The following is an 11,877-nucleotide window of genomic DNA, read 5'->3' as shown; positions in this document are numbered from 1 at the left end:
CAGTCACTCACATTTTTGCATATGGCCTTCAAGGCACGGCCAGTTACTGCAATCTATTATTGTTCTTCAGAAAACATGCATGTATAACTACTTTTATTTCTGTTCTTTAAGACACACCCACTTACAGCCACTCCCATTTCCATATAAGGCTTTTAAGACACCCTCTTACAGCCACTCCAATTTCTAGATATGACCTTCAAGGTATGCCGTCTTACAGCCACTCCCATTACATGGACATGACCTTCAAGACCCACCCACTTACATGTTTCTTTAAGACACAATCACTCACAGGCAGTTTTTCTTTATTTGAGACACACCCAATTATTTGCAGGACACACCCACATTTGTTCCCTTCCTTCAAGACACACTTCCCACCACCCTCATTTACTATCTTTAAGACACGCCCATTAGAGCTGCACTCGAGTTCATTTTGAATAATGACTTAAGACACGCTCAGTCAGAGCTGTTCTTATGACCATATATGGACTCAAAAACAGTTCAATAGATATTGTACACAAATTACAGACTAAAAATAACTAAACTCATTAAACCACTTTGAAAAGAACAAACAAACAAAAAAAAGCATCAAAAGTGCATGATAATTGGAGTTGTGTATTATAGTAAGGTGTCACTCCTGGAGGTTTTTTTCCTGCAGCTTTTTTTGTCTGAAATTGTGTTTGAAGTCACGTCGTGTCCACAGGGGAGCTGCAATGTCAGCGACTTTCGTCTCAAAGTCCCTGGCAGATGGTACAAAGCTCTTCATAAGGACTTCAGCTCGATGTCTGCAGGAAGAATTTCTCAAACGCCATCACAACTGAGGACACACTCGGTGTAAGCTCGCTTTTGGCTCCGTTTTCTCCACATTAATGTCCACCGTAGCGTCATTTTGACCATCTGTCAGAGTAAACTCGTTTGATTAGCTTAGACCGTCTGAGCTTCCGGGCATTTGCAGATTCATTCTGAGAGGAATTTTGTGATGATTGTGGTTGTTTTGTTTCAACAATGAGACAATGGGAAACATAGCTAGCAGTTGGTTTTAGCAGTTATTAAGATTTGACTTAAAATCCTGTCAGGAATCCTGCTAGCTAACTGGCTCACAAAATGTCAACATACAGCGAACAGAGAAAACATACAGATGGTGGAGTTTAAGTAAGAAAATCACCAAAGATAAAGATGGCATCTGGCTTAAACAAAATGAGAAAATTTAAGTGACTTGGCACCGAGCAGCAGAATATCTCCAGAGAAAATACTTTTCTGGACTTTTTTTTCTTTTGCTTTTAATGCATTTTTTCTATTTAGTCTATGCCGCAAAACCTATTTATGACTTCTCAAGGTTGTGAGATGACCGTGTGTGATGATGCGGGGAAACCGGGTGACCCAGAGACATCACACACACACACACACACACACCCCAGGATATATGATGCAAAATTCAGGGTCACTGTTTAAGCCTGTGATGCATCAGACTCCAAATAAATCAAATGATAAATATTGAAAAGGTCAGCCATTTCAGGATAAAGAGAAGTTTTTAGTGTGAATAAGTTTTTTTTAAAGATTATCTGTGAAAGAAAGAAAGAAAGAAAGAAAGAAAGAAAGAAAGAAAGAAAGAAAGAAAGAAAGAAAAAGATTTACAAATGGTGGTATAAGAGAAAATAAACAAATGAAATGTTTTGTGAAAGAAAATGATAAAGGAAAGCATACAAGGAAGAAAGAAAGAAAGAAAGAAAGAAAGAAAGAAAGAAAGAAAGAAAGAAAGAAAGAAGAGAATAATATGAGTAAGAAAAAATAAAGGTGCATACATATAGAAAAGAAATGAATAGAAAATGACTGGATAGAGGAGTAAAAGGAAAACAGTAAAAGAAAAGAAAAGAACAGAAAAGAAAAGAAAAGAAAAGAAAAGAAAAGAAAAGAAAAGAACAATGAATAAAGACTAATAAAGAAACAAAAAGATGAAAAGGAAAACAAGGAAAAAGTAAAACTGGATAAAAAATGAAGAAGAACGAAAGAGAATAAAGTAAAGAAATCAGGCAAGCATAAACAAAAATATAAATAAAATAAATAAAAATAAGTAAATAAAAGAAATAAAATAAAATGGACAGAATCTGGAATAAATAAATAAATAAATAAATAAGGTCCAAGGACCTTAAAGAGTCCAGAAAGAAAGAACCAGAGAGATAAGAAAAATAAATAAATAGGAATATATAGATAATAATAAATACTTTTGTGTTTAGACATTTTATGTCTAAACATATTTATATAGTTTTCTTCATTTTGAAGTCATCTTGTTGTATATATTTTAATTTATTTATGTATTTATTTATTTATTGCTTATTTCGTGTGCAGGTGCTTTAACAGAAACCCAGTAATGTTTTACTGCTTGGATCCTGACTGGAATCTGGGGACGACTTTATGTGTGTAATATTAATCTGCTCATTAGCTCTGTTGTTCTTATGGCTAAGGTAATTATGCGCATATGTAAATGAGGTGATAAAACGGCCGTCTCCTCCTCGGCTCCTCTCTGCTGTTGCCGTGGAAACAGATACGTGTATAAATTGAGTGTGAAGAAGGAGATACCCCCCTTTGTCGTGTTTTTTATGTTTTTTTTTTTGTTTTTTGTTTTTTTTTACCCCGCCGGAGCCTCTTAACTTTGTCTTGTTTATTTTTAGGCTCCACATTTTAGTAGCTGATGCAAATAAAGATCAATAAAAAGCGGGAAGAAAGCAACCAATTGGAAGGAAGCAGCGCTCCGGTTCAGCTCACGGTAATAAAGACAAATAAAAGTTGTTTTGTTCCCGCCGCTGAGCCGGCGCTCCTCCGAGGCCTGAAACTACACCGTGGTGACTTCTCCACTTTTACAAGATTCTCCAATTTAACGATTTTTTTCCCCTTATAAATACCTTTATATACACCGGTTGGTTTTCTGTTCTTCTCTCACTGTAACTCAGTTTTAACAGCTTGTAAATGTCACCGTTAGCATAAAAGCAGGATGGAAAAACTCAGCGGAAAAAGACAAACAAAGTGTTCAGCTGCTGTTGTGTGTGTGGCGTAAAACATCTTCACTGTCTTTTTTCTCAAACATGTTTAAAGCCACAGGGCTCCTCCACTGCTTCAGCTGAACAATCAGTAAAGACTCTCATTGTGTCAATTAATTTACATTATTATCTGTTTAAAAACCTGATTAGCCTTCAATCCAGCTACAGAGGAAGTGGATAAACAATTGGCACATTGCAGGTGTTTGTGATGTAAAAAGTGAAACTGAGATAAATCATGTTCATCCATTTGTTCATCCATCCATCCATCCATCCATCCATCAATCTGTCCATCCATCCATCCATCCACCCGTCCATCCATCTGTCTGTCCATTGATTAATCAATCCATCCATCCATCCATCCAACTATCCACCTGTCCATCCATACATCAATCAATCCATCCATCCAACTATCCACCTGTCCATCCATCCGTTCATCTATTTATCCATCCATCTATCCATTCATCAATCCATCCATCCATCTACCCAACCATCCATCCAGTCATCAATCCATCCATCCATCTTTCCACTTGTCCATCCATACATTCATCAATCCATCCGTCCACCCAACCATTCATCAATCCATCCATTATCAATCAATCCATCCATCCACCAATCCATCCATCTGCTCATCTATCCATCCATACGTCCATCCATTCATCAATCCATCCATCCATCTACCCAACTGTCCAGCCATTCATCAATCCATCCACCCAATTATCAATCCATTCATCCATATGTCCAACCATCTGTCCATTCATACATCAATCAATCCATCCATCCAACTATCCACCTGTCCATCCGTGCATCTATTTATCCGTCTGTCTATATATTCATCAATCCATCCATCCATCTACCTAACCATCCATCCAGTCATCAATCCATCCATCCATCCATCCATCCATCCATCCATCTGTCCACCCAACCATTCCCCAATCCATCCATTCATCAATCCATCCATTCATCTATCCATCCATCCATCCATCCGTCCATCCACCAATCCATCCAGCCATTCATCTATCCATCTGTACATCCATCCATTCATCAATCCATCCATCCATCTACCCAACTGTCCATCCATTCATCAATCCATCCACCCAATTATCAATCCATTCATCCATACATCCAACCATCTGTCCATTCATCGATCCATCCATCCATCCATCTATCTGTATGTGCACCCATTCATTAATCAATCCATCCACCCATCCATCCATCTGTTCATCAGATCATCCATCCACATGTCCATCCATTCATCAATCCATTTATCAATCCATCCATCCATCCATCCATCTTTCCACCTGTTCATCCATTCATCAATCCATCCATTCATCTATCTATCTGCCCACCCATCCATTCATCAATCCATCCATCCATTCACCAATCCATCCATCTGCTCATCTATCCATCCGTACATCCATCCATCCATTCATCCATCTGTCCAACCATCTGTCCATTCATCCATTCATCTATCCATCCATCCATTCACCAATCCATCCATCCGTACATCCATCCATTCATCAATCCATTCATCCAGCCATCCATCTCTCCGTGCACCCATTCATCAATCAATCCATCCACCCACCCACCCATCCATCCATTCATCCATTCATCAACCCATCCATCCATACATCCATCCATTTCAGAACCACTTATCCTACACTTATCCTAAAGGCAGGAATCAAACCCTAAACCAGAAAAAAACAACCAAAATAAAATTTGCATGAGTAATTAAAGGATGAAAGATTGAAATATGAAAGAAAGAACAACAAAGAAAGATGAAACAGAAAGAAAGGTTGTATAAATAAAAAAGGGAGGAGAAGAAAAGAAAGAAAGAAAAAATTCTATAAAAAGACTGCAGTTGCTTTAAGGCTGTATTCGCCATCTGAAGATTTTTCTTTTTTTCGCCTTTAAACCCTTGTGTTTGATTTTCACTCCGATTACAGGTCTGACATGAGCGTCTGACATGATTCCTCCTGATGTCCTCAGGCTTTTTCTCCCGACTGTAGCTCATTTTAAATTTAAAACACACAAGTTTTATTTTATTTTTTATTGTCGAAGAAGTGTAGAAGCTCTGCGGAACATGAACCAAGTTCTGAACAAAATCTATGAATATCTGATGCGTCACATGACCAGCTGAACGCCTGCGCTCGTGACTCATCCAGGTGGTTTTTCCTAGCATTAGCATGAGCGCGGCTCGCTACATGTCGCTCCAGTCCCAATTAGGGGCTAAACGTCATGACAATCATGAGCTTCATGATTAAAGCGACGTGAGTCTCTCATTAAAACCTGCCCACATTAGCCAACAGCCTCACGCATTAGCAGGTGAGAAGAGTGAACTAGTGTGTAAGATTTGTTCCTCTTTGCACTGAACAGAAAAAGTGAGACGTTACTCTGAACTTAATGACTCGGTGTTCCCGGCTAACGCTAATGATTTATGTCACAGTTTGCATACTTAATAAACTGCTTGACTAACTTCCCGATTCCTGACAAACAGCAGCCAGGATCAGATTCATGTCATTAACTCTCCTGTCTGTCTTTAATGTCTGCACTACAAAAGACTTCTTACTTTTAGAAAAAGATGAAAGAATGAAAAAAGCTTGTCATGGAGACACGCTAGAAAATAGACTTCATTAAAGGACAATAACAAATAAAGAAGAACAAAATGTTTGTTTTAATAAATAAAAAAAGGACAAAGGAAAACAAAGAAAGAAAGAAATGTAAATGAAAGAAAGAAAGAAAGAAAGAAAGAAAGAAAGAAAGAAAGAAAGACTGGATAAATAAATAAATAAATAAATAAATAAATAAATAAATAAATAAATAAATAAATAAATAAATAAATAAATAAATTTGCATACAAAAATTAAGAAAAAAAGGACGGAAGTTATAAAATACAATAGAAATAATGCAGCAATCAATAAATAAATAGATAAATAAGTGACAGAAAAAAAATAGAAAGAAAGAAAGAAAGAAAGAAAGAAAGAAAGAAAGAAAGAAAGCTTATGAACATGGGATGAAAGAAAGAAAGAAAGAAAGAAAGAAAGAAAGAAAGAAAGAATAAAATCAGAAGAAAGAAAGAAAGAAAGAAAGAAAGAAAGAAAGAAAGAAAGATTTAAAATAGGTTTAAAAAATATAAAAGAAAAGGGTTCAAAGGACAAAAAAAGAACAATTGAGAAAAGAATCAAGAAAAAATAATAGAAAGAAACAAACAAATTAAACAAATATAAAGGACAAAAGATTGGATAAATAAATAAATAAATAAATAAATAAATAAATAAATAAATAAACACATTTGCATACAAAATAAAAAAAAGGATGGAAGTTAGAAGTACAATAGAAATAATGCAGCAATCAATAAATAAATAGATAAATAAATGACAGAAAAAAAGAAAGAAAGAAAGAAAGAAAGCAGGGTTATAAAAATTAAATAAAAGAAAGAAAGAAAGAAAGAAAGAAAGAAAGAAAGAAAGAAAGAAAGAAAGAGAAAGAAATAGGCTAAAAATATGAAAGAAAAGGCTCAAAAGACAAAAAAGAACAAGTGAGAAAAGAATCAAGAAAAAATAATAGAAAGAAAAGAAAGAATTAAACAAATATAAAGGACAAAAGAAAGAAAAGTTGAATAAATAAATTAAAAAAAAGAATAAGAAATGAGGGAATGAAAGGAAAATAAAAACGGAAAAGACAGATGACTTGAAACAGGAAGAGGAAAGCATTTGCTCTTAGACCTTGAAACATATTTTTATGCAAATTAGCTGTGATGACTCCGCCCTTAACCCCACCTCTACACATAGTGTTACAGCATATTGGCTGCTTTAATGATGTGACTTACTGCAGCCCCACAAGTGACCATGTGACTGTGAAAAAGGGGGACAAAGATGAGGAGAAGGGAAAAGTAGACAGAATGCCCTTGGCACACTTTCACGTGAAATCTCCTGAGCACACACACACACACACACACACACACAAACACACACACACACACACACTTGTACGTCAGATAGATTTCAGATGGCTGCAAAATGTCATCCAAGAGTGCACAGACCTCAGAGGCATCACTCACTCACTCACACACACACACACACACACACAATGCTGTTCAGATATTAAATTGTTAAAAAAACTAAATGAAACAAAACTACACTGCATGTGTGTACATCAATATTTTGCCACTGATCAGAAACACACATTTTTATTCATCTTTTATTTATTTTTATTTTTTTCCACTGTACTCGTTTCAACCGACCGCCTCGTTTCCATCAAACAACCTTGTGTACTGACATTTTATTTTGCACTCAAGTCCAAGAAAAAAAGTGCCATCGCTTATAACGGATTGTGGTTGCCATGGTAACTGGTGGTAACGGTTAGTCGGTTAGGTTAAAAATCAAAGAAAAAAGAAAGGAAAATAATGACTGAAGACTTGGAGTGTTCGAAATAAAACACACACACACACATACACACACACGAGATGTTCAAGACATCTTTAAAACTTTAAGCTGTTTTATTCGTTTGCGTAACTAGAAACACGATAAAACATTATATAGTGTAAGTCCAGCTGATTGCTGGTGAAATTGTTTGCCAAGTATATTTATGCTACGTCTGAGCTCATGCAACTGCACCACGATGTCACTTGTAATGGATTGCATTCAGTTCCACATGCAAACATCGCAAGCCACAGTGAACATCTCAAATGAAAGTATCTTAAGTACGTGTTATAGAGCATTTATAAACACATTTAAAAGCATTCATTCTTGAGCAGTGATGTTTCCTGGATTCTGTGGTGCACGGTGGGACTTTTTAAGACCGAAAGGACGGAATGAAGGAAGAAAGAAAGAAAGAAAGAAAGAAAGAAAGAAAGAAAGCTGGGGCAGCCATGAAACAGTGCCCCTGGAACAGGGAGAGTTAACTATCAAGCAAGATCTTGGTGGTTGGGGGTATTTAAAAACTGTCTTAAAAACAATCTGGCAACCCTGTAATTAACTGTCCATTCTGTCCTGCTGCTCATCCGCTTAAAAACAAGCATGGGGCAGCGTGATTCCTGCCAAAGTGGGCCTCTTTTAGTGCTTGTTGCAACTGACGTTTTCAGCAACTAGGTGTGTTAATAAATTCAGAAGTAGACTATTGCATAAGGCAGTGTGACTGCTGAGGATTTTGTATACAAATCTATTATAGAAAAACTGTTATTTTTTTCTATAACAGCTTTATAGACAGAAAACTACATTCATGTTTTTGTAGCATGTAAATATAAAGTGTGAGGCTTCTAATAAAAAAATCATCCTAGTGGAACTTCTGTGTATTTCTTTTTTTTTTTTTTGCATTTTATTGGAAATAAAATATCAGTATTGGAAAGTTCTTGGAAGTTACAGATGGAGTTTTACAATCCTAAAACATATCAAGATTTCGAACAGAATGCATTTAATGGTTTGTCTTTTATTATCGGTGCAACTTGTACATTGTTTTCGAATTAACATACTATATACGTATATAGCAGAAATGTGCTTTAGATTCCAATACAAAAAAATTCTATCATATTTTGGAGCCATTTCTATAAGATTCATTCGTACATCTCTGTATGATCCATTTTTCTTATATATATTCAGGTCTATACATGAACACCATGACCTACAACACACACTTCTCACTGACACACACCTGTGTTCATTCAGTCACACACTCACGCTCACAGTTTAAACAGATTTCCTTACAATCATTGTTCTGCAAAGTATTTTGCTCAGTTTGCGCTCTGTACGCTCTGTACCCGAGCCTTCCGTTCATTGTATGGACACAACAGTTGTACAACAACAACATAAAGCATCCGTCAATCTGCGAAGTTTAAACACCGATTCAAATTGAAAGCTGATCCCAATGAATGATGCTTTTACACGCTCGTGGATATGCATTCGCAGAAGATTTAAAATCAGCCCTTAGCTTAACCTTACCTTATTTATCAACCTGGTAATTGTCATTCGAAAAAGAAAAATAATAAAAAAAAAAATATGAAGCTGATTGTGTTTTTTGTTTGCTGAATATTATAAAACAAAAAAAGAAAAAATGCATACTAAAATGAAATAAAATGAATAAAGAAATAGATTAAAGAAATAGAAGTGGACCTTCTGCATCCAACTATCTTTTCCTCTTTTTACTGTCTGTCAATATATGTGTGTGTGTGTGTGGGGTTGCAGGTGTATGGCAATGCAACTGGTCATCCAGTCATGCAAATTCAATTACTCACACACACACACACACACACACACACACACACACATATGCATGTATAAGTGGGTCAGTTTGTGAGTTTTAGGTGCACAGGGTGAAAGTATAAATAGAATGTAACAGATGTTCATGCAAATAAAAAGCAAATTCACACTTGTTTTATAAAAAATATATACACTGATCAGTCATAACATTATGACCTCCTACCTAATATTGAGTTGGTCCCCCTTTTGCTGCCAAAACAGCCCTGACCCTTCCTGCAATGTGTATTGTGTATTCTGACACCTTTCTATCAGAACCACCATTAAGTTCTTCAGCAATTTGAGCATCAGTATCTCGTCTGTTGGATCAGATCACACGGGCCAACCTTCGCTTCCCACCTGCATCAGTGAGCCTTGGCCGCCCATGACCCTGTCACCGGTTCACCACTGTTCCTTTCTTGGACCACTTTTAATAGATACTGACCACTGCAGACCGGGAACACCCCACAAGAGCTGCAGTTTTGGAGATGCTCTGATCCAGTGGTCTAGCCATCACAATTTGGCCCTTTGTCAAACTCGCTCAAATCCTTACGATTGTCCATTTTTCCTGCTTCTAACACATCAACTTTGAGGACAAAATGTTCACTTGCTGCCTAATATATCCCACCCACTAACAGGTGCCATGATGAAATCATCAGTGTTATTCACTTCACCTCTCACTGCTCACAATGTTATGCCTGATCAATGTATATAAACTAATTAACTCTAAGTGATTTAAGTAATTAATCTATCTGAAGTGTGTGTGTGTGTGTGTGTGTGCGTGTGTGTATGTGTTTGTGTGTGAAGCCTGAAGGATATTGCCACATCGCTAAATAAATAACAAACAAACAAACAAACACAAAAACATATAAATAAAAACAAAAATTCAACATAATTGAACACGATTCAGTTATATTCCTTCCTTGATATCTTGAAAATCTTGAGAAAAAAACACACACTTGAAGCAAGAAAGAAAAAGAGGAAGAAACAGAAATCAACACAAAAAGAATCAAGAATTAAGAAAAATCAAATCAATATATCAAAACAAAACAATCCCTCTTTTTCCCATTCTGCAAAAAATAAATAAATAAATAAATAGATAGATAGATAGATAGATAGATAGATAGATAGATAGATAGATAGATAGATAGATAGATAGATAAATAAATAAATAAATAAATAAATAAATAAATAAAATCTTTAAGGTTAGTTGTTATACCACAGGGGGTAGGTAGATATTTAAGTTTCACCCATCCATTCATTTTCTATAACACTTATCCTGTACAGGGTCATGGGGAACCTGGAGTCTATCCCAGGGGACTTAAGGGACAAAGGAAGAAGCCTGGAATACTTGGAGGAAACCTATGAAGCATGAGGAGAACTTGAACCCTGAAGGTGCGAGGCAAACATGCTAACCACTAAGCCACTGAACCCTCAGCTTGTTTAGCATCAGCCAGCAGATCAAAAACTGAAACTTTTCCAATTGCTAGTAGTTGTTTGATTCATTTTGGCAAACTGAATCTTTTGATTCGGTTCACGTGAAAGATTCTTTCACTGATTTGTTAAAAATTCACTCTTTACTATGCAAGGTAAAGCTGCTAAAAGAGTTTGTATTTTATGTGTTTTATGTTTTATGAAAAATAAAAAAAATATATGAGTCAGTACATGGAGATAACAAGAATGATTCGTTTACTTTAGAAGATCCGTTCCACTGATCGGTTCATGATCAAAACAACAGGTTATATCTGCTATTCCAAAAGATTTGGATTACTAACCAGCAGAACTAGCTAGCTCACAGTCAGAAACTGAGCAACACCTAGCATGAATAGCTTAATACCATCTATGACATCAGAATCATTTGTTATTATTCCCAAGAGTCGAGTTGAATTGTTTTGCTCGCTGATTCTTCAGTCATGCGCTACATCAACACACAATGCTAAAGGTACTACGTTTAAATATTTCATGATCCAACATTAAACTTTAAACTCCGTCATTGAACCCAACACACCTTTCAAACAAGAAGAACAGCTCCCGAGTTTCTTTTCTTTACTAATTTACTGTATTAATAATTCAGTTTAACAAGGTGGCACGTCAACAGGAAGATGTCAGCTGTGTTTCAAACCTGCTCTCTCGTTCACCTCCTCTGTAGACTTCCTCATATCAGCTAAAATAATAATGTTTAGCTTCTGGTTTCCAACTTTAATGAATTTTAGTCAGGTGTCTACTACCCTGTGACCTTTACCGAGTTGACCCTAAGGGTCAAGTGAAGCTCGTTAGGTAGAGAAAGACAACTACATTTTTGATTTGTTTGCTATTTTAACTGGGTAGCAAGCAATTTGAGTGCTAGCCAGCGCTTTTCATGATCATCTAGCAAAATTAAGTTTATTTTGCTACTTTGAGCTAACAATTGAACAATGCCTGGCTAGTCAAAACATTTATTACATATCATGCTAACTAGCCACTAGCTTAGTTGTGTACTAAACTGTCAGCACACTTGATCTCATGCTAGTCTGCGAAAAATTCTGAAGACATTTGTTTGTTTGTTTGTTTTTATCAAAATGGAGCTAACAAGACATGCTATCTTTACAGCTTTCTTGTTACCTACATTTCTAAAGTAT

This window comes from Hemibagrus wyckioides, linkage group LG26, assembly GCF_019097595.1.
Source record: "Hemibagrus wyckioides isolate EC202008001 linkage group LG26, SWU_Hwy_1.0, whole genome shotgun sequence".
Classification (NCBI taxonomy): domain Eukaryota; kingdom Metazoa; phylum Chordata; class Actinopteri; order Siluriformes; family Bagridae; genus Hemibagrus; species Hemibagrus wyckioides.
Note: the sequence above shows the minus strand (reverse complement) of the source record.